This window comes from Rhinopithecus bieti, unplaced genomic scaffold, assembly GCF_001698545.2.
Source record: "Rhinopithecus bieti isolate Rb0 unplaced genomic scaffold, ASM169854v2 scaffold_14700, whole genome shotgun sequence".
NCBI classification, from domain to species: domain Eukaryota; kingdom Metazoa; phylum Chordata; class Mammalia; order Primates; family Cercopithecidae; genus Rhinopithecus; species Rhinopithecus bieti.
The window spans coordinates 1,730,585-1,755,513 of NW_016808194.1; the positions used below are offsets into that span (position 1 = coordinate 1,730,585).

The 24,929-nt window shown below is 44.6% G+C and overlaps 1 protein-coding gene and 1 pseudogene across 5 annotated transcripts in view; one reads left to right on the forward strand and one right to left on the reverse strand.

Moving 5' to 3' along the window:
- PPM1H (protein phosphatase, Mg2+/Mn2+ dependent 1H) overlaps window positions 1–24,929 on the reverse strand; it is a 293,660-nt gene that overhangs the window by 110,941 nt on the left and 157,790 nt on the right. The gene's annotated exons all lie outside the window — the stretch shown is intronic.
- On the forward strand, window positions 3,635–4,633 carry LOC108537928 (glyceraldehyde-3-phosphate dehydrogenase pseudogene; annotated as a pseudogene).

Sequence of the window (24,929 nt, forward strand, 5' to 3'; positions counted from 1 at the left end):
TGGAATTCTTAAAAAAGATGTAAGGGAGCTTTGTCTGTATTTGCCCGCCAAGAATCTTGAGGCATCCTTCACTGTAGTTTCTTTATGGTGCTATAAATCAGGAACTACGTCTGCTGCATGAGGGCAAAACCAGACCCATCAACAATGAGATCTAGACTGCATAATGTACTGAGAATGTCTTACAGTGTGCACTGTGGACGTAAACAGGACCTCTTCTTTGCCACATGCTCCTGTTCAAAATAAGTTACATTACTTCATCTGGCAAGGCAGGGAGGCTCATCTGTGGTTCATGGTTAAGTTACACGGGCTAGATGCTGCACACTAGCCCTACTTGTAAGGCCTCTCTGGCTCTGCCTGGTTACAGTTACCCAGTGTCAGTTCCTTACACAGCAAAGGCCTGGAAGGCCCATCTCTCATTCATTGAACATAACCCATTAAGTTGGGCTTGGGAGCTGGCTACAGTGAAATGAAAAGTGATCAAAGTTTGCAGTCCAAAGTCAATTTCAAGGTAAGAATTAAATATACTGGGAAAGTGAGTTAGCTACTCTGAGAATCAATTTTCCCCACTTGATAAATACCACTTTCTTCAGACTAAATGAGTGTATGTATGAAGGGACTTTATAGATTATTAGTGATGCTGAATGAATAAATTAAACTCACAAAGAGTCAGTAGGATAGTAATTTACTTGGAACTTCATTATTTTTGTGTGATGATAAGTGTCTACAAATGGGATCTTAAGGAATTGTACGAAAGAAAAAAAATTTTTTGTGACCTCGCTTAGGCTTTAAGAATAAAATGGTTGTCTCACATTTTCTCGTTAAATAAAAATTTAACATTTTGAAGATTTCTCATTGTCATTTCCATTTACGTGTTCAGATCCCCCCAACATTCTACAGAAAAGAAGGAAGATTGACAGGGGAGTTGGGGGTATTCTTGAATCCCTTGCTCAATAGCTTTGAAGCCTCACTCTGTTCATTAATATTAATGTTAGAGTCTCCTTAACATTTTCCCAAGCATATCCATAATTTTTAATTTTATTGTGACAAAGAGATATATATAAAGGATTCCCACACCAAATCCCCTTTTCCTGCAAAAATTCTACTCAACCCATAATTTATCCAAGGCTCTTACAACTGTCCAAGTAAAAAATGAGTCTGAACTACGTCTGTGGAAACAGAAAATTCTTAGAGATAAAATACATAATTTAAAAAAATTATGTGGGAATTAAAGGAGAAGAAAATGCCTGCAAATCTGCTGAGGTTCCCAGCTTGGGCAATGAAGGATGATGATGCTATTAACACAGGAGAGACAAGCAGAAGAGTTGGTCTGGAGAAGACACTGCATTTTGGGCATTTGAATTTGGGGCATATGCCTGATGTCAGGTGGAGGGGCTAGTGAAGACACAGTTGGAAATGTGGGAGTGGTGCTCAGGAATGAGGTCAGGGCTAAAAAAGATTTGTGAATAGTCATGTCTATATGGTAGTTAGATTATAAAACTGAAACAAGTGTTCTAGGGAATGCATATAGAAAAAGGGGAGAAAAACAAAGCCGAGAACTGAACTAACATATTAAGTGAAAACACAGAAAAATAGGTCCGTTCTCTCATCCACCTTCTAACCTCAGCTGCCTGTCAAACTCCTCTTCACAGAATAAATCAGTTAATTTAGGTTGGCCTCTACAACATTTCCCATGGAATCCGGTCTGAATGAAAACAGGGGACCCCCAAACGAAGACTCCTCGTGCTTGAAAGAGTTCAGGAAACATTCTTCTTTGTCACAGGACTTTTCTGAGTCTTTAATATACTCGTGTGGATTGTTGTTTTCCAAAACCAGGTTCCGTTCTAACAATGCCCAAATCTAACTATGGGACGAACATCTAACATCTTTCCACCTTTCTACCATGTGTGGGTCAGATTCAGGGATGGAAGCACTTGACTGAGCTATAGCTTAGGGATACAGTGGGCTTCACTGCCGGAGCCTCACCCCCTACTCCTGAAGTCCTGTTGGATGTAAAATCGGAACTGTTCTGCTCCCTCTTGGAAAAAGGCCACAACAGGCCATCTCTGTCTGCTTCCATTTTTTTTTTTTTTTTTTTTTTGAGATGCACAGGCAGAGGTAAAGAGGCTGAGACTGTGGTGGGGCTTGCCTGGGAGAACGCCAGGTTCCAGGTTCTCTCCCCCTCTCTCTGGCTTTTTCCATTCTGGTTCTTCTCTTAAATAGTTTTCCAGATAACGGGGATCAGGGTGGGCTCCCACTAACCTCATTTCCACTAGTTCTGACTTGAAGCTTGGGCTTTCTTGTTCCGATTCGTACTTGATTTTTGTATTTGCTGCTTATCTGGAATGACCTTCCCTCATCACCAGGATTAGAAGTATTATCTTCCCTCTCACATTGAGAAGGTGGAGAAAATCACAAGAAAACTAAGGCTCCAAAACAGATAAAATATTACAGAGGAGAATCTTGCTGCAATAAAAGGAATCAAATCCTCTGGTTTCAATGGATTATATCTTACGGCCCCAAAAGTCCTCAAAAATGAGGCTGTCGCAGTACTATTAGGGATCTAGAAGGAAGGGCAGTGAAGAAGAGATGTGGCTGTGAACAAAGATTAGAGATAGGCAAATCAGGTGTAATTTTTAACATGGGAGACTATGGATTCTACAACGTGAGAAGGGGAGAGCTGTCTTAAGTCTAGAGTAGGCTGGGGACAGTGGCTCACATCTGTAATCCCAGCACTTTAGGAGGCTGAGACGGGAGGATCACTTGAGTTCAGGAGTTCGTGACCAACCTGGACATCATCATGAGATCCCGTCACTAGCAAAAATACAAAATATTAGCCAGGCTTGGTGGCACATGCCTGTAGTCCCAGTTACTCAGGAGGCTGAGGTGGGAGAATGGTTTGAACCTGGGAGGTAGAGGTTGCAGCGAGCCAAGATCAAGCTACCACTGCACTCCAGCCTGGGTGACAGAGACAGACCCTGTCCAAAAACAGATTCTACAGTAGATCATGAAAGAAAGGCTTGTGAAGCCTAGTGAAAAAAAAGCAGCAGTCACTGGTTGTCTACCTGGGTTCCATAAGAGAATAAGTCAACTCATTCCCAGTGCTTCTCTCCCAAACCCCTTCCTCGTCCAGCTAAAAGAAATGGCAAGCCATAGTCTTTACTTGAACTTTAGAAAGCAATAGTCTTTCATGATCTTTTGGTTGACAGTGAAGAGGAAGGGTTAGTACAAGTAAAAATAAGCAAGTTAAAAACAGTTGAAAAGTAACAAAATGGAAGAGTTTCCATCCATGAGACACTTGTGATTCAGCTCTTTGGCATGGCTGTTGGAAGAGTGAGGGTAGGTTTTAAGGACATTACAAGGTGGGTGGCCTTCAGCTCTCTACCATGCAGGCCAATTCAGCTCTGAGAGGTGCCACATGTGAACAGGGAAATCACACAAGAACAGGCCAAGGAGAGACCTGGATGATGAGAGGTGCAAGCCAGTCATCATCTTTGGATGGTAAGAATATCATGTCTTTCTTTTCTTAATCTTGTATATTTGTATATTTAAATTGTACATAAGTAGCTCTCTGCTCCTCCCATTTGACGGACAGCCGCATCTTCTCTCTCATTGCCAGCCGCATCCCTGAGACACTATGGTGAAGCTGAAGGTCAGAGTCAACGGATTTGGTTGTACTGGGTGCCTGGTCACCAGGGGTGCTTTTAACTCTGATAAAGTGGATATTGTTGCCATCAATGACCCCTTCATTGACCTCAACTACATGGTCTGTGTGTTCTAGTATGATTCCACCCGTGGCAAATTCCATGGCACCATCAAGGCTGACAATGGGAAGCTTGTTATCAACGAAAATTCCATCACCATCTTCCAGGAGCAAGATACCTCCAAAATCAAATGGGGCAATGCTGGTGCTGAGTATATAGTGGAGTCCACCGGTGTCTTCACCACCATAGAGAAGGCTGGGGCTCACTTGCAGCGGGAGGCCAAAAGGATCATCATCTCTGCTCCCTCTGCTGATGCCCCCATGTTCGTGATGGGCGTGAACCATAAGAAGTAATGTAAACAGCCTCAAGATCATCCGCAATGCCTCCTGTATCACCAACTGCTTAGTGCCTCTGGCCAAGGTCATCCATGACAACTTTGGTATCGTGGAAGGACTCATGACTACAGTCCACGCCATCACCCAGAAGACTGTGGTTGGCCCCTCCAGGAAACTGTGGTGTGACAGCCACGGCGCTCTCCAGAACATCATTCCTGCCTCTACTGGTGCTGCCAAGGTTGTGGGCAAGGTCATTCCTGAGGTAACGGGAAGTTCACTGGCATGGCCTTCCGTGTCCCCACTGCCAGTGTGTCAGTCATGGACCTGAACTGCTGTCTGGAAAAACCTGCCAAATATGATGACATCATATTTGAAGCTGGCATCCAAGGCCCCCTCAAGGGCATCCTGGGCTACACTGACCACCAGGTTGTCTCCTCTGACTTCAACAGCGACATCCACTCTTCAACCTCCAATGCTGGGGCTGGCATTGGCTTCAACGACCACGTGTCATTGAAGCTCATTTCCTGGTATGACAATGAATTTGTCTACAGCAACAGGGTGGTGGACCTCATGGCCCACATGACTACCAAGGAGTAAGACCCCTGGACCACCAACCCTAGCGAGAGTGAGAGAGGAAGAGAGAGGCCCTCACTGCTGGGGAGTCACTGCCAGACTCAGTCCCCAACAACACTGAGAATTTCCCTTTCTCAAGTTCCCATGTAGACCCCCTGAAAAAGGAGGGGTCTAGAGAGCCCCACCTTGTCATGTGCCATTAATAAAGTTCCCTGTGCTCAGCCAAAAAAAAAAAGTACATAAGTAACATATACTGCATATGTAATCAGTTTTTTAAAACAAATGTTTCATGAAGGAAACATGTACATGAACATATTTTGTATATTTATAAATATACAAAGTAATTTTCTGAGGGAGGAAAGTCATCATCCACAAAGAGGTGGCCCAGGCCAGGGAATACTGAGACTCAGGTGAGCTGGTGACATTTGGGAATGTGGTCCTGAAAAGATGAAGAGTACTTACTGAGAAATACAAGGAAAAAGTAGGGGAGGGGAAAAGAAGGAGGGCGCTGAATCTCGGAGGAGCCAATTGAATGGACAAAGATGATGGCACATGAAAGGCGAAAGAACTGTGGGAGCAGCCTCTACAGCAAGCTGCAGAGATGACAGGGAGAGAGAAAGCAGGATATCAAAGCAGGAACCAGCTGGACCTATGTAAGCTGACTTGAGAGGCACCTGTGATGTCAGCAAAGATTTAACCAGAGCCAAAGACAGCATCTCCACAGGCTCAAAGGGGAAAACCCTCCTTCCAGAGTTCACAAGGGGCATTCAATGGTATGACTGGTCCAGTTGGAAAATGAGGTTGGGGAAAGGGTGGATGACCAGAAAATGGCACCCCCAATGGTGAGACTCTGCAGACAGAGACCCATGGCCAAAGAGGCACTGAGAGGCACTGTTTGGTCCTTGTGAGAAGCCTCAGTGGGGTGGCTTTTATCCCCATAGTCCCTCATGCTCTCATAGGGCTGGGTTATGAATCTGAATTATGAGTGTAGACAGTAGGGAACAAGAAAGGAGGAAGAACATCATGGATAAAATCAGGAGTGTAATTTTTGATAGATAAACTGTTTCCTGTTTTTGCTGGGATTAATTATGCCAAAAGTGGAAACTTAGCTTCCTGAAAGAAAAGAGATACCTCCCATTTCAACACAAGAAATAGGAGAAATATTTATGCCATGGCCTAGTAAGGCTGAAAAAAAATCTTCAGGTGCATAAAAAATATCTTAAATTCTAGAGAAACTATTATAGTTACTTAGGGTTTAACTTCTTTCTCAAACTGTAAAATGAAAATAGACCAGTTCCCCCTTAGATATTTCATAGGAATGAATAAAATCAATGAAGAGATAAATTCACTGGAAGAAAACACACTCTAGTAAATTCGTCAGAAATTTGTCATCCTTGATCTACTATTTTCAAGTGTTTTTTCTGGGGGCAAGTTTCAAGTGTAAGGTTGTCTTTACAATAGCATTATTGAGAGGCACTTCCTACCATAACACCACTCCAGAAAACACTCAGAAGAAGCACTATCCTTTAAGACCCATGTTTCTGTGTCCCAATTTCTATGGACTTATTCAAATTTACAATTTCAAATGTTTAGCATCAGTCAGTAAGTCACACACTCCACAGAACAAGAGGCTCTTAGAACACAATTATTATCTTATTCCCATTGGCTGGTCTCATTCACAACCACCTCTCAAAGGAGAAAAGCAGATGGAAGCTTCCCACATGCAACCCTTTATGGCTCCAGTCTGGTGCAATTTAGGAGTGAGGTTTAGAAGGAATTAGAAAGCGCATTAATAGAGACATTCATTGTAATTTGAAACATGAATTTGCTGTTCAAAAGGCTAAACTGGAGTGCTTAAAGCTAAGTGCTTAAAACTACCCCAGAATCCTAAAGTAATGTACCATAATTACAATTATATTACTTCAATAATAGATTTAAAAAGTTAACACTTTCTTGTGTTTGGCTGGAATCACTCAGTCATCCACTGTAGTTGTGAGATCTCTTTCTTGGAAATCAACATCTTCATTTGGTTTCCACATGAATAATTCTTGGAAGCTACAAAGTCTTTGAAGGGTATTTATTTTTGCCTTGAGGGCTGGTGGCCTCAAAGTTCACATGAATCTCACAGATGCAAACTATCTCAGCATGATTCATCTATGCCTATAGCGTTCTCACCAAAGGGAGGTCCCTGCCTGTGTGGGGTTTCTGTATTTATACTGCTTGTGTGTTTATTTGTAGTTAAAATTGTTTTCACAAGTCAAATAAATTCAAAGATGACCTACAATGCACATGCATGAGAAATTAAGCCAAAACTCAGATTCTTGACTGAGTCACTGTTTGTTTTATCTTGGTGATGAGACATGTGCTTCACCTGAACTTCAAACTTCTTATCTTTCTGCCTCCATAATTGCAATCATCCCACTCTCCACACTGGCTACATTTTATTTAAACCTTCAAACTGTGGAGGAAAAAAAAAGCAGCATCTAACCCAAGAGAGGTGTCACCTAGACAGGAATTATCTGACAGCTAAGAGAATTTCTTTTCTCCATGAAATGCTGTGGTGGTTAGGCCAATTCCCAGAATGACTAAAGAAAAATAACTTTTCCTATAAAAGGTGAGAAAATGACCAAATGACCTAGACTAGCTCTGAAGGGTAAGCACGGAGTCCCAGGTTGAAGACTACATTCTAACCACACACCAGTCATACTCTGCTCTAGGAAAAACCTTAAGTACTTGTGATCTTCTATCCCTAACTTAGATGTTGTTTACTTTCAGTTTACGTACAGTGCAAACACCAGGGCCTACATGATTTTCAAGTCAAAAAAGATAAGGACTAATCCAGAAAGGAGAAGGAATTCTGTTTCATGCAGACTCATTGACAACAGCAAGAGATAACAAACCCACAACACAGGAAGCTTTAGAAAAAAACTAAGTAAAAAACCGTAATCTCAAAGAAGACTACAGCCAACAAAAAATATTAATACTATAAAGTAAGGTCCTAAGGACACCACAGTTATGGAGGAACAAGGGATTGGAAGTTCATATCCATTATTTGGAAGCATTAAGAAATGTTTAGGCCGGGCGCGGTGGCTCAAGCCTGTAATCCCAGCACTTTGGGAGGCCGAGACGGGCGGATCACGAGGTCAGGAGATCGAGACCATCCTAGCTAACACGGTGAAACCCCGTCTCTACTAAAAAATACAAAAAACTAGCCGGGCGAGGTGGCGGGCGCCTGTAGTCCCAGCTACTCGGGAGGTTGAGGCAGGAGAATGGCGTAAACCCAGGAGGCAGAGCTTGCAGTGAGCTGAGATCCGGCCACTGCACTCCAGCCTGGGCGACAGAGCGAGACTCCGTCTCAAAAAAAAAAAAAAAAAAAAAAAATTTTTAGATTTTTTTCTATTCTTTTGTGTTTGAGGAGGAAGGGGAAAAGCTGTTTTAAACCTGTATGCAGAGTCTAATTTCCCTAGGGGGAAAGTGGGATTATGTATGAAAAAAGGCTGGAAAGATGTACTCGTAATTGGTAACAGTGGTTGGGGAGGAGAGGAGATTACAGGCAATTTTCCTTTTTGCCTGTTTGTATTTTCTACAAGAAACATGACATATATCTACAGCAAAAACCACGTAACACATCCTTGAATTTTCCTGCTAAAATTGGTCTATGTTTTTTACTAAGGTAGAGATCTCTACCACAAAACACCAGGCAGAGACAGGTCTGTTTAGTGCTTCCCATCGCCCCAACCTTACAGCCCCTCATTTCCTCATAAAAAAGGGATGGAGAAGGGTACTGAGAATCTCTATACAACGTACCCACTTACAGGAGCATTTTGCGAGAGTTTAGGGAGTCCACACAGGGGAGCAGGCTGGCTTAGTGTAATAAATAGGCTGCGGTGAGAGTCATTCTAGGCCACAGCACTCATGGGCATGATCCGCCTTAATTTTACCCATGGGGAATGACACAGCAAGCAGCTGGAAGGCTTAGACATGAAGACTGACCTCTGCAGACTGGTGTGAGGAAAATGGACGTGGCTCCCAGCAGCAGCTCTTCCCACTCTCGGGACCTGTTGTCTGTGGCCTGAGACCAGAGACCCACAGCCAGGCAGAAGGTCTCCCAGCACAGGCCCAGTTAGCGCCCCGTCTGCAGTTCCTTTCTCGGTAGCATCGCCCTGCTATGTGCCAACAACTTGGGAGTCACTGTTTTAGAGAATCTGCCAAGCCCCAAGTTTGCCTTCAGGTGAACCCCTAACTATGTGTGGCCCATCTTAGGAGTTCCTTAGCGAGGTTTCTGTCTTGCACAGGTAGTCAGGTGAGTGTGCACAAAGCTCTGTGATCAGACCCTGTGGTGACCACACCTGATGTGTGCTTGTCCAGAGGGGGCTCACTGCCATGGAGTCTGCAGCAGTGTCTGGCCAGATGAGCATCAGAGGCCTCAGCAAAGGCTTTCCTGACCTTCCTCTGGGAACTCAGGATAGCCAAGGAGCAGCACTGTGCTCAGAAAGCCACAGAGCAGGACAGGAAACTTCAGAAGTTCACCTTCTTCCAAGGTTTGGATTTTCATTCAATTGCAGACTCTGTTGGAGGCTCAGAATGTGCCTGACAGCAGTAACTTATGTATAACCCGAGAATGAGCCTCATAGAAGACACACCTGACAGCAGTTAACTCAAGAAATGACGGTTGCCACGTGGAGGGTGCTAGGGGGAGGATGCTAAGTGAAGATGCTATACAAACTGTGTCCTTTTTTTTTTTGTTTTTTTGAGATGGAGTCTCGCTCTGTCGCCCAGGCTGGAGTGCAGTGGTGTGATCTCAGCTCACTGCAACCTCCGCCTCCCGGTTTCACGCCATTCTCCTGCCTCAGCCTCCCAAGTAGCTGGGACTACAGGCGCCCGCCACCGTGCCTGGCTAATTTTTTGCATTTTCAGTAGAGACGGGGTTTCACCGTGTTAGCCAGGATGGTCTCCATCTCCTGACCTCGTGATCCACCCACCTCAGCCTCCCAAAGTGCTGAGATTACAGGCATGAGCCACCGCGCCCAGCCTCAAACTGTGTCCTTTTTACAAGCAGGTGCAGCTCTGTCCAGACTACCACCACTGGGCCGTTCCTGTGTGTAAGTTCCCCATAATAAAATCTTGTGTCTTGCTTGTTGGCTTTGGGTCTCTTCTTCAGCTTCTTGAACCTGGTGCCATCCCTACTGAAACTAATAGGGATCTAGCATGACAAAGGAACATGTGATGAAATAAGCTTAAAACAGGGGCCATATCAGTTAAGAAATAAAGAACACCACATTGATGACCAAGAAGGGAGGGGCTGGCAGAAACCTGGAGGAGGCTGAAATGTCTTTGGACCTGAAGAACTCTGCACGATTCAATCCTTCCTCTAATTGAAGGGAAAGAAACTATTTTTTTTTTTCAAAGCACCTGCCAAGTAGCAGGTACTGTGTCTAAGTTCTCTTCAACAACCCAAGGAGGCAGATATTACTCTTACTTTGCAAGAAGGGTTTTTAAGTGATGGTCCTGAAGTCCCCAAGTAGGGACTGAGAAGCAGATTTACGTGGTTCCCAATATGTGCTGCCGCCCAGATCAACCAAATGGTCTTTTCAGGTCTGTGAGTCCATCCAAGGTCATCTCCTGCCTGCCCACATTGGGATGTTTGGGTGGAATCAGGCAGTCCAGGGTTGAGTGCTGGCTTTCTCACTTGTCCCCTGTAACCCTGGACTGGCTGTTAGGCCTCTCCAAGCCTCGGCTTCCTCCCCTCTATAAACCACAGCCGTCTACCACACACCATGCCATGAAGATCATCAGCCAGCACCTGTAAGGGCTGAGCACCAAATCCAGATAGGGTAAATGTGCACGAGTGGAAGCGGGCATCGGGAGCAGTGGTCCTGATTTCAGACACCTGCTTTGCATGCAGCAGTTGCTTTTCAGCTGTGAGACTAACTGTTCACAACTTGACAAAGCAGGTCCAAGTACAACACAAGTTGCTACAACCTCTTCCCAGTCCTCAGCTCATTTCTTCCTCAGCTCTTCCTCACTTAGTGAGTAATTAGAACACTTGTCAAATACAGAAAGTTGAAATCACTAATGTGACTCTCAAACTTATTGCAGATCATTAAACATTTACTAGAGGTGCATAATGCAGAGATGTGGTAAATGACATTTCTTCACAGAAATTGTTGAGCTTAGAAATCTTCAATCATTTCATTTTAGGGGTGAAGCAACCAAAATCTTGAGAGGCTGGTGGTTTGGCCAGATCTAAATCCGAGGGGTTTGTTATTCCATTTGCTGTGCTTGCTACCACTCATGGTGGACTATTAATTCTCACCTCCACTCCTGGTTGCTTTTGAACATGTGGGGTGAGCTTGGAGAGAGCCAACGTCCTAAGATAGAGGAACACTCCCGATGCATTTTGCCCCCTCCAGTGAAGGTCAGGGTGCTTCTCAGTCCTGGATTCCTGCCTTGATCCAGCTGCTGCCTTTTCTTTGTCTGCACTGGTTTCTGCTCCATGCTGGGGGGACCATCCTTTTGCTCCTCTCCTTTGTCAGATCCAATAATACTAAGAATGTTGAACTCTGGTGAATTTCCGTCCAGACCATTGCCAGGGACAAAAATAGTGAAATGAGAACAAATGGGAGTGACCCAGAAGACAGACTGCACCCAGAGAGACCACAGACTCTGGAGCCAGGATGTGGAGGCACCGTCTAGGGACACCAAGGTCCCCTGGCTTATGTCCTACATTGCCGAGAGGGAGAAATGTGCGCTGGAAATCTAGGTATGCCCTAAATTAGCGAGTGGAGATCATGGCTGCAAACGCTAGACAGAGCCAAACCACCAGGCTGAAGCAAATCTGTCTCAAATGTTGGGTAACAGCTACACTGAATAAAAACATTCTGTGCATATGGAAAGCTCAGCCTCCAAAAGAGCTTGACATTTTTAACTATAAAAAGGTCTCAAATTAAATCCATGTGACCTTGAGTGTAACAGGAACCCCAGTAACACCACACTTTTACCAATCACATGAGAACTTCCAAGACCTTTCTTCCTCTCCCCTTCTGTTTTTCTTCTTTCAGCATTGCATTTACTCCTTGAGCACCTCCTACCTTGTGCCAGGCACTGTGCTAGGGACTGGGATCAGATGGGGAAGCAGAGAGGGCAGTTTCTGCTGCACAGAACTCACAATATAGGGAGGAGCCGTGATCCATCTGTGAAGGTGGGAGATGCCTCAGGGAGGTCCAGGAGGGGACAGCGAGACTGAGGCTGAAAGGACTGGCACGGGGAGGTCATGGGGAAGGATGGAGGGAGAGCAGTTCAGGTAGAAGCAACTGCATGTGTGAAGTCTGCTTGGTGGCAGATGCTCGGCCTGTGTGAGGAGCTAGACAAAGCCATGCGTGCCGCTCAGTGAGGAAAAGGACAGGCTCAGGGGAGGAAGCTCGAGGGATGGGCTGGGGCCAGTCAGAAGGACCTTGCAGGTCATCAGAAAAGTTCAGATGAGCTCAACAGTCATCTCTGAAGGGCTCTGAGAGGAGGGTTTATCTTTTACAAAGGTTATCCCTGTTGGGTGTGGAAACTGGACTGGTACAGGACAGACCTGAGAGGGAACCAGAGCTTTTTGCTGAAGTTCAGTGAGGTGTGTGACAGTACATGAACAACAGCAGTGAATGGCGAAAAAGAGAAACGATGCCCACCAGATGTCATCTGGAATCAGAACTGATGTGTGAGGATGGACTGGGAGCCGGGCACAATGGGGTGGAGGCCATGTTTGCTAGGTGCCCTTATGTGCTGGGCATAAGGAGAGTGTGTTTCCTCAAAAGAAGCCATCTCTGTCATGCATATGTGAGGTCCCTGTGCACCCACTGTTAATGGTGTCCTCCCTCGACTGACTGTACCTACTTGTCTTTAAAGAATACGGAAAAGCCTGCAATGGTATCAACACTGCCATGGTCTTTTCAAACAACAATACTATATATAATCAATTTTTGAAGCGCCTAAGCAGAGTTGAGCCTCCTTCTAGAAGAGCTTTGAGAGAATACAAAGGTAAGATTTGATTCCTACCACAAATGAGCTCTGGCCTATTAGGGAAGACACCCAGTTATACTACAGTGTGAAAAGTGAAGCAAAAGGATAGAGGGGAGACCCTTGGGCCCCTGGCACGCAGAGAGGCATCAGTGAACAGGTGTCTGCCTGGGATGGGATGGAGGAGTCAGGGAAAACCTCAAGGAAGAAGTGATGCTGAAGCTGAAGCTTCTAGAAGACATCCCAGGGCTGTTCTTGACAGAGGAGGAGGGAAGCATGTTATCAAGACAAGGGGCAGGAACAACTGAGTTCTCGGAGATGTGAGTACCTGGTCTGGCATTGCCAGAGCTCAGGGTGTGAGGATAAGAAGTGACAGGTGAGGGTAGAATCTGGACTTCAGTCTGAAGATATGTCACTGAAGGGCTTTCAACAGGGAAGTGGTGTGGCCACCCCACATTGTAGTAATCTTGGGGACTGCCAGATGGGTGCCAATGCAGTGGCCAGCCCTATAAGGGGCCCAGGTGAGACTCCTATATGGAGTCTAAAAAAGATGCAGCTGGTGATTAACAGGGATTGATGACAGAAGTGGTGGGGAGGGGGAATGCAGGTCAGGGTAAATTATCCTAGGTTTTTGGTTTAAGTTTAGGCACTTAGTGGCCTAAGAACACAGGAGAGAGGGCTCTATTGGGGAAAAGAAAACTATGCTAGTTCTGGGCATCTTAAGTATGAGATTTGCAGGACATCTTATTTATCCATACTTTACCTTTACCCTTGATTGAAAGGGTAATTACATAAACACACACAAAGTAAAATAAAAATATATGTGGAAGATAAAACTAGAAAGATCAGAGGAAGGTAGGAATTAAGTTAATACAAAGAACATGTACTGTAAGGCCCTTGTGCTTATTAGAAGTGGGTCACAAATGCTTCCGAACAGACTACACAGATACAAACCAGGATCAGTCTACACAACGCAGGGCCCAAAACGAATTTTAAAAAGCCACAGAGACAAACAAAAAAAATTACCCTGCTCTCAGTCCCTGGTCTTTTCCTAAATTGCATACAAGAGAAACGTCCTCTGTGGTCCTGAGAAGAGAGGAGGCTGTGCGATAGAATGAGCAAGCTCTTCGGCAGGGTCCTTCAGTGAATGCCACAGCACATTTCACACAGCTGTTTCTTGCAACCTTCTCCAACGGAGGCATGTGGCCTAAGCAAGCCGTTCAGGAAACCATTGAGCAGGGCCACAAGTGTGAGCTTCAGGCTTCATCCAGGGATAGATTTGAGAATTTCTAGAAGGGTGCGAGGAATAGAAATCCTCCCTAAATACTGTTCCTCTCAACAGAATCTTTCAGAAATACCAAAAGGCAGCAAGTTCAAGTTCATGGCCACCCTGCCCAATAAATACCTGAAAAGCAGTTACTCCACCAGCCAAGCAATAGGCTTGCTAAGTTGGTTAGAGTTGTGGGGGAAGCAGAATGATCAAGTGTGAGGGAAGTTCAAGTCGAGCCCTGCCACGTGCCTCATGGAAAGCCCCTGACGCTCTGCAGAAAGGTGGGAGGCTGACAAGAGGGGAGAGATGACTGGAGGAAGGGAGGTCATGGGGCCTGGCGTGTGGGAGGGAAGTGCGACTTGGGCTTCTGTACTTGGGCAACATTGGGATGTAAGTGGATGCTGAAGGTCCGTAAGATGGCTCAGGAGGGATGTGGAGAAGCTGGCTGAAGACAAATCCTGAGGCAGCCTGCATGTCAGTGGCAGGTGTGAAGAGGTTCCACCAGTGAAGGGGAGGGAGGGGGAGAGGAAATCCTGGAAGCTGAGCAGAGAGATTGTTTCAAGAAGAGTTGGTGTGTATTTATGGTAGCTGCCTTTAACCCCTCTGTAAGTGGGTGTTTTTGAGAGGGTAATATTAGTTGCTATAACAGATAATCCTAAATATCTCATGGCTTCATACAGTGTGTGTTCATTTCGCACATGAAATACAAGGTCTGATTGGCTTGGGCGTAGTCGCAGGGGTATTCTGCCAGCTTCAGCATGCACTTCCAAAGCCATCCTGGTTTGTCAACTTCTAGTCTGGAGAAAAGTGAGGCTGGTGTGTATGGCAGTCTCCTAGGATTCGTGTAACATGAGTCACAACAAAGTTGGCAGTTTAAAACAATAGAAAATGACTTCTCTCACAGTTTTGGAGTCTGGAAGCCTGAAATAAAAATTGTAGGGCCATGCTCCTTCTGAAGGCTCTGCAGACTCCTTCCTGGCCTCTTCCCAGCTCCTGGTGATTCCAGGAAATCCTTGGTGTTCCTTGACTTGTGTCTTCTTAACCCCAGTCTCTACCTCCATTTCCTCCATTTTCACTGGTCATCTTCCCTGTGTCTGTCTACACATGCCCTTCTTAAGTCCAGTCGCTGTATTTAGGGTCCGCCCTACTCCAGTTTGGCCTCATCTTAATTATATCTACAAAGGTCCCATTTCCAAGTGAGGTCCCTTTCACAGGTGCTGGGGGTTAGGACTTCAACCTAACTTTTCCCGGGAACATAAGAGTTCAAGACAACAGTATGTACGAGGTTTTCAAGGGTCATGTATCACTCTGCTCACACTCCCGTGGTTGAAACTGAGCCATGTAGCTATGCCTGCAGTACACCGAAGGCTGAGGAAGGTTGTTCCCTGTGCCCAGGAGAAAGGAAAAGGTAGCAGGAGGGCAGCTAGTCAGCTCTACCACACCGCAGGGCAGGGAGGTGGGGGAGCACACTGGGACAGAATCAAGGCTGTCACAAGGGGGAAATGCAGCCAGGGAATGCATGCTCTGAGGGACGATCCTGGATGTGAAGAGAACCAAGTTAAGAGGAAGACACGCCTGTAATCCTAGCACTTTGGGAGACCGAAGCGGGCGGATCACGAGGTCAGGAGTTCAAGACCAACCTGGCCAACATAGTGAAACCCTGTCTCCACTAAAAATACAAAAAATTAGCCAGGTCTGGTGGCAGGTGCCTGTAATCCCAGCAACTGGGGAGGCCGAGGCAGGAGAATCACTTGAACCTGGGAGGCGGAGGTTGCAGTGAGCCAAGATCAGGCCATTGCACTCTAGACTGGGCAACAGAGTGAGACTCTGTCTTGAAAGAAAAGAAAAAAAGGAGGAAGACACAGGGGTAAGGGGACGCTTGTGCAAAATGAGAGAACTTTGAGTATGTTTGCAGGCAGGTAAGAAGCCGGGGGAAGGGAGCAAATACAGATATGTGGGGTCACAGAGGATGGGTGGAGACTTTTTAGAGGGGGTGGAACAAAGAACACTGGTGGAAGAAATCAGCACATCCCTGAAGCTAAGTATGGACAGGCACAAATCCTGTGAAATACCAAATGATAAAAGACAAGACAGCTGCGGTTTGCCTGGCTTTTTAAGCCCTTTACCTGATTTCTTCTAGGCCTAACCTGAGACATGTTTGTTTTGCACAGCTTGTTGTATATATTCAGTCACCTATACTACACACATTATACACAGATATGTTAGGAACGTCTCTCTTCCAAGCACATTCCCAATGTGCTGATCCTGAGAGTTCTTGCAGAAATGTTGGGTCAACCAGAAGACTGCTTGCTGGCAATGCACTAAAACAGTAATGAATACTTCAGCATCATGTAATTATGTATCTACTGCAGAAAGAACAGTGGGCTAGTCTAGCTCTTCCTGGTGTGGTACCACTAGCCCTGAGAGGCTCTGATCCACAAACCTGCACCACTTGGGGTAAGGAAGTTGTCTGCAGAGTCCACCCTTAAAAGGGTAAAGCAGAATACCACTTTACCCTTTTAAGCGGCAGAATCCTGATAGCTGTGACATGTATAGGTGGCCTGTGTGTGAGCAACTGGTCCTCACGCAGAGGAAGAAAGGGCACAGTTACCCAATCACCAACAAAACCAGCCTCGTGGCCTGAACAAAATTAGCCTGTTTGAGAGCCTGCTCATAAGCTAAATAATTAAGTATCCATTCTGGAAAACAATATGAAGATTGGTTTGTTGGTCTTCTGACATTCATTCAATGTCCTGTATGGGCAAAGGCAACTTGTGAAAAGCATGGCATTGAAAGTACCATACTGAACAGCTGTTTTTAACAGCTCCATGGGAAACCCTGAGGGACTGTTGATGGGTGTAAACCAAAAAGTATCCAAGACACATCTCAATTGATTTAAAAGTTCATTTTGCCAGCGTTAAGGAATGCCTGGGAGAGAAAAACATGGAATCACAGAAACAGTCTGTGGTCGGTGCCTTTCTCCAAAGATGAATTAGAGGGCTTCAACATTTAAAGGGGAAAAGTGGGCTGGAGGGGAAAGAGGGAGGGTATGGTAACCCACATGTTACAAAAGAAAAGCAACAGGTAGGGAAATAGTCAATTATCTGTTCATCTGGGGCTCAGTAAATTAGTACTTTCCATAAGATAAGGAGAACCCAGAGTAGCTACCAGGGGAGATATTTAACCTTTTATCTGCAGCTATTTGCTTAGGAACAAAAGGTAAGGCAGTTTCTTGCATGACTCAACTTTCAGCTTATTTTTTTTTTTCCTTTTTGGCTTAATAAATTGGGGACCCTAGTTTTTATTTTTTTTCCACCTGGGGATAATATTACTAATGATAATTATTATGGTTATTGGTACAGTAATAAAACACTTTTTGAGCATTTATTATATGCCAGAAACTGCTTAACACTTTACACACTTTAAATCATTTAATCCCTCTACCAACCTTACCACAGATAAGGCCTCTTATTATCCCCATTTCCCCATTTTACTGATAAGGAAGGCACAGAAAGGTTGGGTATTTTGTTCAAAGCACCACAGCGCTATGATAAGTCGCAGAAGCCAGGACCTGAATCCAGCTTGTGTTTCTCCAGAATCTGTGCTACTAATCAGTATGTAACCTGCTCTATATTACAAGTTTTCCTATCTGTTTTACATACTGGGCCTCTGTTGTAAGGTCTCATTTAAATAAAGGATCTGGAAAGTATATAATACAGCTTTTATTTTTAAAATTTTTTTTAGATGATCTATTAACACTGAGAAATTGGTGCAGTCCATTTGGAAGGACCATGTGTCCTTGAAATGCTGGTGGCAATGATGACCTGCCAGTTCTGAATCACAAAGAACATGACAAGGGTGTGGTGGGGAACAACTATACAAAACTTTGACACAGAAAAGCAGCAAAACAGGAGTGAAAAGTGAGCAGAGAGATGAATCAGTGTGAAAATGGATTGCATGAATCCGATTTTTGCGGGCAGGCCTGGTGGCCCACAGTAGGGAAAGAGTTCCCACTCTGTGATTTCAAAAGCCTCTTTATTATTGCCTGGGATACCACTGGAAAAGAAAAGCAAGGGTCCAGGAACCAGGGGGGAAAGCACAGTCCAGCACAGAGGGTCAGGGCAGGCTCCAGGCCCAGCAATGCAGCTCTAGGCTTCTTGTGCAGCTGAGCTCCCCGGGAAGCAGTGACCTTGACTTCACGGCTAAGTCTTGCAAGAAAAAGAAAAAGAAAACAAAACGAAACAAAACAGAACAGAACAAAAAAAAAAAAAACTACCCCTGCACAACTGTGTTTTTCGGATGCCTGAGAGCTGGGAGGCTTTTTTAATGGCTTTGTTGAAAAAGGACTTTTTCTGTTGTTACTTAGAGACAACCATTGCTTGCCAAAATACTAGGTAAAAAAAAAATCGCAAAATTCGAGAGCTGGAAAGAATATTACAGGCTGCCCAGTGTGTCCCAAAGCAACTAAATTATCATTATGAACTTTGTGGAGACACACACACACACACACACACATACACACACACGGGCCTTTGGAGTGTGCTGACTTGAATTCAGCATATTGTCCACATCTAATCTGGAAGGAATACAGTTCTTGGGTCCAGAGCTAATATCTGGCAGCAATATTGGCTAAGATGAATTCTATTACACAGTGGAGTCCTAAAGCAGTTCAGGAACGCTATCAGAAAAGTTCACAACACACGCTTTTACGTCAGCCCAAAAGTTCATGTAGCCCTTTCATATGCAAGCCATCTACACTGTAATACAAATTATATTTTACCGTGCATCATGTATTTATTATAAACTTAAATATATTTACTATCTGCAGTAGTAGCAGCAGCAGGAATAATATATTGATAATCACTGTTGATAACTAGCATTTATTAGGTGCTTTCCATAAGGCAGGCAAGTACTTGTATAAACATTTCAAATGCACTCGATTCGCACATAAAGTTTAATGCTTTTGCATGAATTATGTTTTACTTATTTTGCCACCATTCCTCCCCATACCCCATTACAATATGAGTTCCATAATGGCAGAGGTTCAGGGGTTTTTGTCTTCATTATTAACTAAGCCTTCAGTTCCCAGAACACAGAAGGCATGCAAATATTTTCTGAGTTGAATTAATTCATTTAATCCTCACAATGATTGTAAGGGATAGGGATTGTTAGAATTCCTAACTTACAGATGGGGTAACTGGGGGACAGAATGGTTAAGTAACTGGCTGGAGGTTGCACAGTAAGTGACAGAATTAGGATTCAATCCTGGGCCATCTGACTCTAAACCCTGTACTTTTGGTGAATCCCTAGCATTTCTATTTTAATAATGACAATAGCTAACATGTACCAAGTGCTTACTGTGTGCCAGGTACCACACTGAACGCCTTCTGTGCACCCTCTCATTAATATAACAGTTCTACAAAGGAGGCTATTATTATTTTATTCACACATTTTAGAAGGATCCTCTACCTCGACCAAAGTCATTCTGTTAAGTTGTGTGGCTAGAATTCAAACTCAGGCCCACGTGAGTTCCAAGCACATGCTCATAACCATTGCCCCGTTCTGTGTCCTGAGCCATCCTTCACGTAGAGAGCTACTGTGCACTTTAGCTATGGGTCTCCCTTCGCTACTCTTTAAAAATTTTATTTTAGATTTGTATCGAATTTAAAAATATTCATGCTATCTTTTTTCATAACTCATATAAAGTTTGGGTTACTAAAAAGGACTATCATTAAGTGAAAGAGTAGCACCCCCAGTCTGAGGGGTGAAGGTGAACTGAACCAGGGCCAGCAAAACCGTATCAGGCCATGACAGGAGGAAGTGGTGCCAGCGGCAACTCCAGATCTGTGATGCACTAAAACCCTTAGGAAGGGATTCTGGAAAACCACTTTCCTTTGGGAAGGTACCAGAGGGATGACTCAAAGGGAACCTGCAGGGCTGGGGAGGGTTAGAGACAGGAAACTGATCCCAGTCAGGTTGGTTGACTCTGCCAGCTGACAGGCAGGCAGTAGTAGTGGGAGGTGCCAAGGGTGGGCAGTATTTAAAACAAAGTCATAGGCTGGGCACGGTGGCTCACGCCTGTAATCCTAGCACTTTGGGAGGCGGAGGTGGGTGGATCACGAGGTCAAGAGATCGAGACCATCCTGGCCAACATGGTGAAAACTTGCCTCTACTAAAAATACAAAAATTAGCTGGGCATGGTGGCGCGTGCTTGTAGTTCCAGCTACTCGGGAGGCTGAGGCAGGAGAATCACTTGAACCAGGGAATTGGAGGTTGCAGTGAGCCGAGATGGTGACACTGCACCCCGGGCTGGTGACAGAGGGAGACTCTGTCTCAAAAAAACAAAACAAAACAAAGCAAAAAACAAAACAAAACAAAACACAAAGGCATGAAGCCTGGGTGCTGAGGCTCATGCCTGTAATTCCAGCACTTTGGAAGGCTGAGGTGGGAGGATTGCTTGAATCCAGCAGCTCAAGAGCAGCCTAAGTGACATAGGGAGACCCACCTCTGTAAAAAATAAAAATAAATTAGCCAGGTATGGTGGCACATGCCTGTGATCCCAACTACTTGGGAGGCTGAAGTGGAAGGATCACTTGAACTTGGGAGGTCAAGGCTGCAGTGAGCCATGATCATGCCAGTGCACTCCAGCCTGGGTGACAGACTCAAACCCTGTTTCTAAAAATTTTTCAAAAAATAAAAGGATGAAAGAATCCACTTCTCACATTGAAGGGCAGGATGTAATACCAAGGGAAAGGTGGTGGTCACCACTCAGGTCCACACGCAGCCACCAAACCATGAGCTGTTAGTTCAATTCATTTCTTGATGGGTTGGACTTTGAAAAGTGATAGAAGCAATCTTAACACCCAAGTGGCAGACACTGTCTGCAGCCTGCTGACTGGGACCTCTGAGAGCCAGAAGAACTCAAAGGTCAGTGCCGTACAATTCTTCTGAAGCTACAGAGAAGAACATCAGGAGCAGGGTGGAGACTTCCTGGGAAGCTGAGATCTGGGGAAACTGCTGAAGCACAGCTCTCAGGGGGAACCAAGTCCTAATGCAGCTGGCAACTGAAAATTTTCTTTATGCTTTAGGTTTGGAGCATCTTATCTGTCTTCTGCCATCTATGCCTAACCTCACAAGACTGAAGGGAAGAAAATGGAGGAGTCAGGAAGCTGAGCTGACCAGGTCAGTCTTTGGCTGGATACTAAGTGGTTCCCAAATTTCAGAGCTGGAAAACACCATTGAAATCAATTAGTAAGATCTTGTTAACCTCATTTATTCTTTAAAGCAGGAAACTGGCTCAGCAGGGGAAGTGGGTTTCTAACTGTTATGCAGTTTGCTACAGGACAAGATTGTGATTTATCTCTGGACTCCCAGCCCAGTGTTTTTTCCATTGCTGTCTCAATGAGGCAGCTAAGAGCAAAGACACACACGTGTAATCTGGAAAACTTTCTTTCTTTCTTTCTTTTTTTTTTTGGAAGTATTTTTGTCAGGCAGGAGTGCAGTGGCATGATCAAGGCTCATTGCAGCCTCAACCTCCTGGGCTCAAGCGATCCTTCCACCTTAGCCTCCTGAGTAGCTGGGACTATGTGTGTGTGCCACCACATCTGACTAGTTTTTAAATTTTTTGTAGACATGGGATTTCATCATGTTGCCCAGGCTGGTTTCAAACTCCTGAACTCAAATTATTCTCCTGCTTCAGCCTCCCAAAGTGGTGGGATTATGGGTGTGAGCCACCATGTCTGGCCAGGAAACATTTGTTTTTATAGTTATACTCCTTTTTTCCCCAATAATGGTTGAAAGTTTTGACCAAGGAGAAAATACATTCTTAGTAATCCCCCAAGATAGTAGAGGCTCAGCAAACTGTTCATGGATAAAGAGTAGAGCCAGAGTGTTATTTGATCGTAGAAAGAACTGATGTTGCTAAGCAGATACCAAGCAAAATCTCAGAAAGGGAGGAGATGGGTCCTCCAAAAACAGGTGATGACCAAGGTTCTGGTACTAATCCTGCTGCTGGCTATCTGTGGGAACTTGAGACAGACTATTTCTGTGAACTTCACTTTCCATTAGTCAAAAAAAGGAATCTGGACTAGATGAGTGGTTCCCACAGTGGCCCCAAGCTCAAGGATTCTGATTCAGTAAGCCTGAGAATAGGGGCCCTGCAATTTTTATTATTATTTTTTTAAAATCCCACAGGTGAATACATGAATGTCTGCCCTGGACTGATAGAGGGATGGGAGGATGGACAGATACATTTGATGAAAATTGCAAATTGCAGGATCTAGGTAGTAGGTATACAAGAATGACTCAACTATTATATACGTTGGCAAAAGTCCCCCAGGTGATTCTGATGTACAGACCAGTCTGGCATCCTCTGGACCAGATGCCAGCCTCAGACTAAGTTCAGGGTGCTTCACTGTCCCTCAGGGCAGCCCCAGGTGCCACTTTGGGAAAAGGGAGCTGGTGTGAACCTCAGCCTTGTTCTAGAGTTTAGTCTGGGCAGCTCCACCTTATTTGTTTATACACAGGAGAATTTGTGTAAGATTCTACTGGAAAGTGTACCAACAATGGACCCACTGCTTAACGTATATAAACCACTTTTCAAGTTGGTTGTTAAGGCCTTACATAGATCCAACTGTTTATGAATTTACAAAATTACTTAAGGTTTGCTGTGCAAGATGGAATGAAGGCTTTAAAAATGAATATTATATATAAATATGTGCACGTGCACACACACACACACACACACACACACCCTCTTGGTTATTATAAGAGTCAAGCAAGAGAGGAGGGTTCAAGCTCAGACCTCATGGCCATTGCCATGGTCACTGCAGCACTGAGCATGCCTGGGCCCTGTTTGCACCTCTTCTGCCTCACCCACCACCCCCTCTTTCTTTGGTCCATTTCTGTCTGGTCCTCAACTATAAAAGGTACATTCCTGGTTCAAGGCTGTGTTAGTCTATTCTCATTCTGCTAAAAAGACATACCCAAGACTGGGTAATTTATAAAGAATAAGAGGTTTAATTGACTCACAGTTCCACACAGCTGGGGAGGCTTCACAATCATGGCAGAAGGCGAAGGAGGCACAAAGGCACATCTTACATGATGGCAGGCAAGAGAGCATGTGAAGGAAACTGCCAGATCTCACGAGACTTACTCACTATCATGAGAACAGCATGGGAAAAATAATCCCCCATGATTCAGTTACCTCCCACCTGGTCCCCTCCCACGACACGTGGGATTACATTATAGGAACTACAATTCAAGATGAAATTTGGGTGGGGACACAGTCAAATCATATCAAAAGCCTTGGCTGTTTCATCTGCCAGAACATCTTGACTCACCTCCTTCAGACCTTACTCTAAGACTCTCTCCCCCATGACACTCTCCCTTGCTACCACATCTGAAACTGCCACCCACCCCTGACTACTAAGTCCCTTCCCTCGTCCTGTGTTTCTCTTTAGAAATTATTACCAATAGCATACTCAACATTTTACTTACGTGCCTTGCTTATTATCTGTCTTTCCAGACTGGTTTGCAAGCTCCATGAAGGCAGGGTTTTTTTTGTTCATGGCTATGTTCCTAGTGCCTTTGACAGTGCCTGGCATGAGACATATTTGGTGACAGAATGAAGGGCTGAACCACGCTTGTGCTTTATATACATCATCTGTAACCTGCATGGCAATCTAGAAGAGTAGGAACCAGTCCCTTCCACAAATGGGAAAGCAAGGTATTTTCTAGAGGGATGAGGGCCAGCTTTTCCAAACCCTAGCGCCTGGGATCATTCTATTCCACCACTCTACCTCACACAACCCCGGCTCACTTCCGAGGGCTGATATGTTTCTCCCTCCCTTCCTGTACTAACAGCTAAACCATATTTGGGCCTGGAGAGTTTATTACCCTGCTTAAACAAGACAGGATAGAGTTGAAGGTGAAATGCCCATATTGTTCAGTTAACTCCTTGAAGCAAACAAATCATTTGATAACTGTACACCACACACCAGTAAGGACTGCCCAGTGAACATCAACATCCCATCAGGAAACAAGACCTTCATAAACCATTGTCTGTTGATGGTGGCTCAATGAGGGTTATATTTCACAAAAACGAGTATGGTCCTGTCCAACATTTATATCACAAAATGACCCCAAGTGCCATACATTGAAGCACTATTCACAACCACATGACACTGCGAAATAATAAAGCAAAGGGCTTGGCTTGTAGAATCCTGCTGCAATGGATTCTGACCTGTGAGGCAATTCTGTTGACGCAGTGTACCAGCATTGCTATTCCTGCAGCCAAAGAACACGATTACAAATGTGTGCCTTTAACCCAAGGCAGCCCTGACTCAGTAAAGCCCAGAGCTTCGTGTGTCTCCTGAAACACCTGCCTTGTCTGTCACACTGCTTTGTAAATGGATGCCTGACTACCTGCCTACCTGGGCTGACTACAAGTACAAGAGGACAGAGACCTTGTCTGCTTACTTCGTGGTAGCTTCCCCAGCGCAGTGCCCAGCAGATGCCTGGCTCATGGAAGGCATACAAATATTTGTTGAATCCTGCTCCTACCATGACATTTTACTCTGCTTACCCTTTATCTTCTAACTATGTAATATATGCACGATGAACTGTAAAAGTTTATCATATGCAAACTGAGGATGGATTGAGGTGTATATATAAGTAATCCATTCATAACAGTTATTTCAAATCTTATATTAAGGATGACATCAATGGGAGAAAATAAACTCAAAAAACATACCAAAGAACTGCAGTTTGAGAGCAGATAAGAAACTAAACTACTAAACTGAACTGGTATATCATTTAAAAACCTTTACAATGTAACTATGACAATTTAAAAATAACCGCCAAAGAACAGAAGTTTTAAAACATCAGTATAGTCACACCCTACCTGATTAATGTAATCTTTCTCCTCTAGCAATGAAACAATCCTTGCTTTCTATGATGAACTTTCCAAAGACAAATATTTGGTATGCTGTTTACCTGTAGGCTTTTTCATTATTCAAATGTGTTCTTCTCCAAGATGAAAGTGGA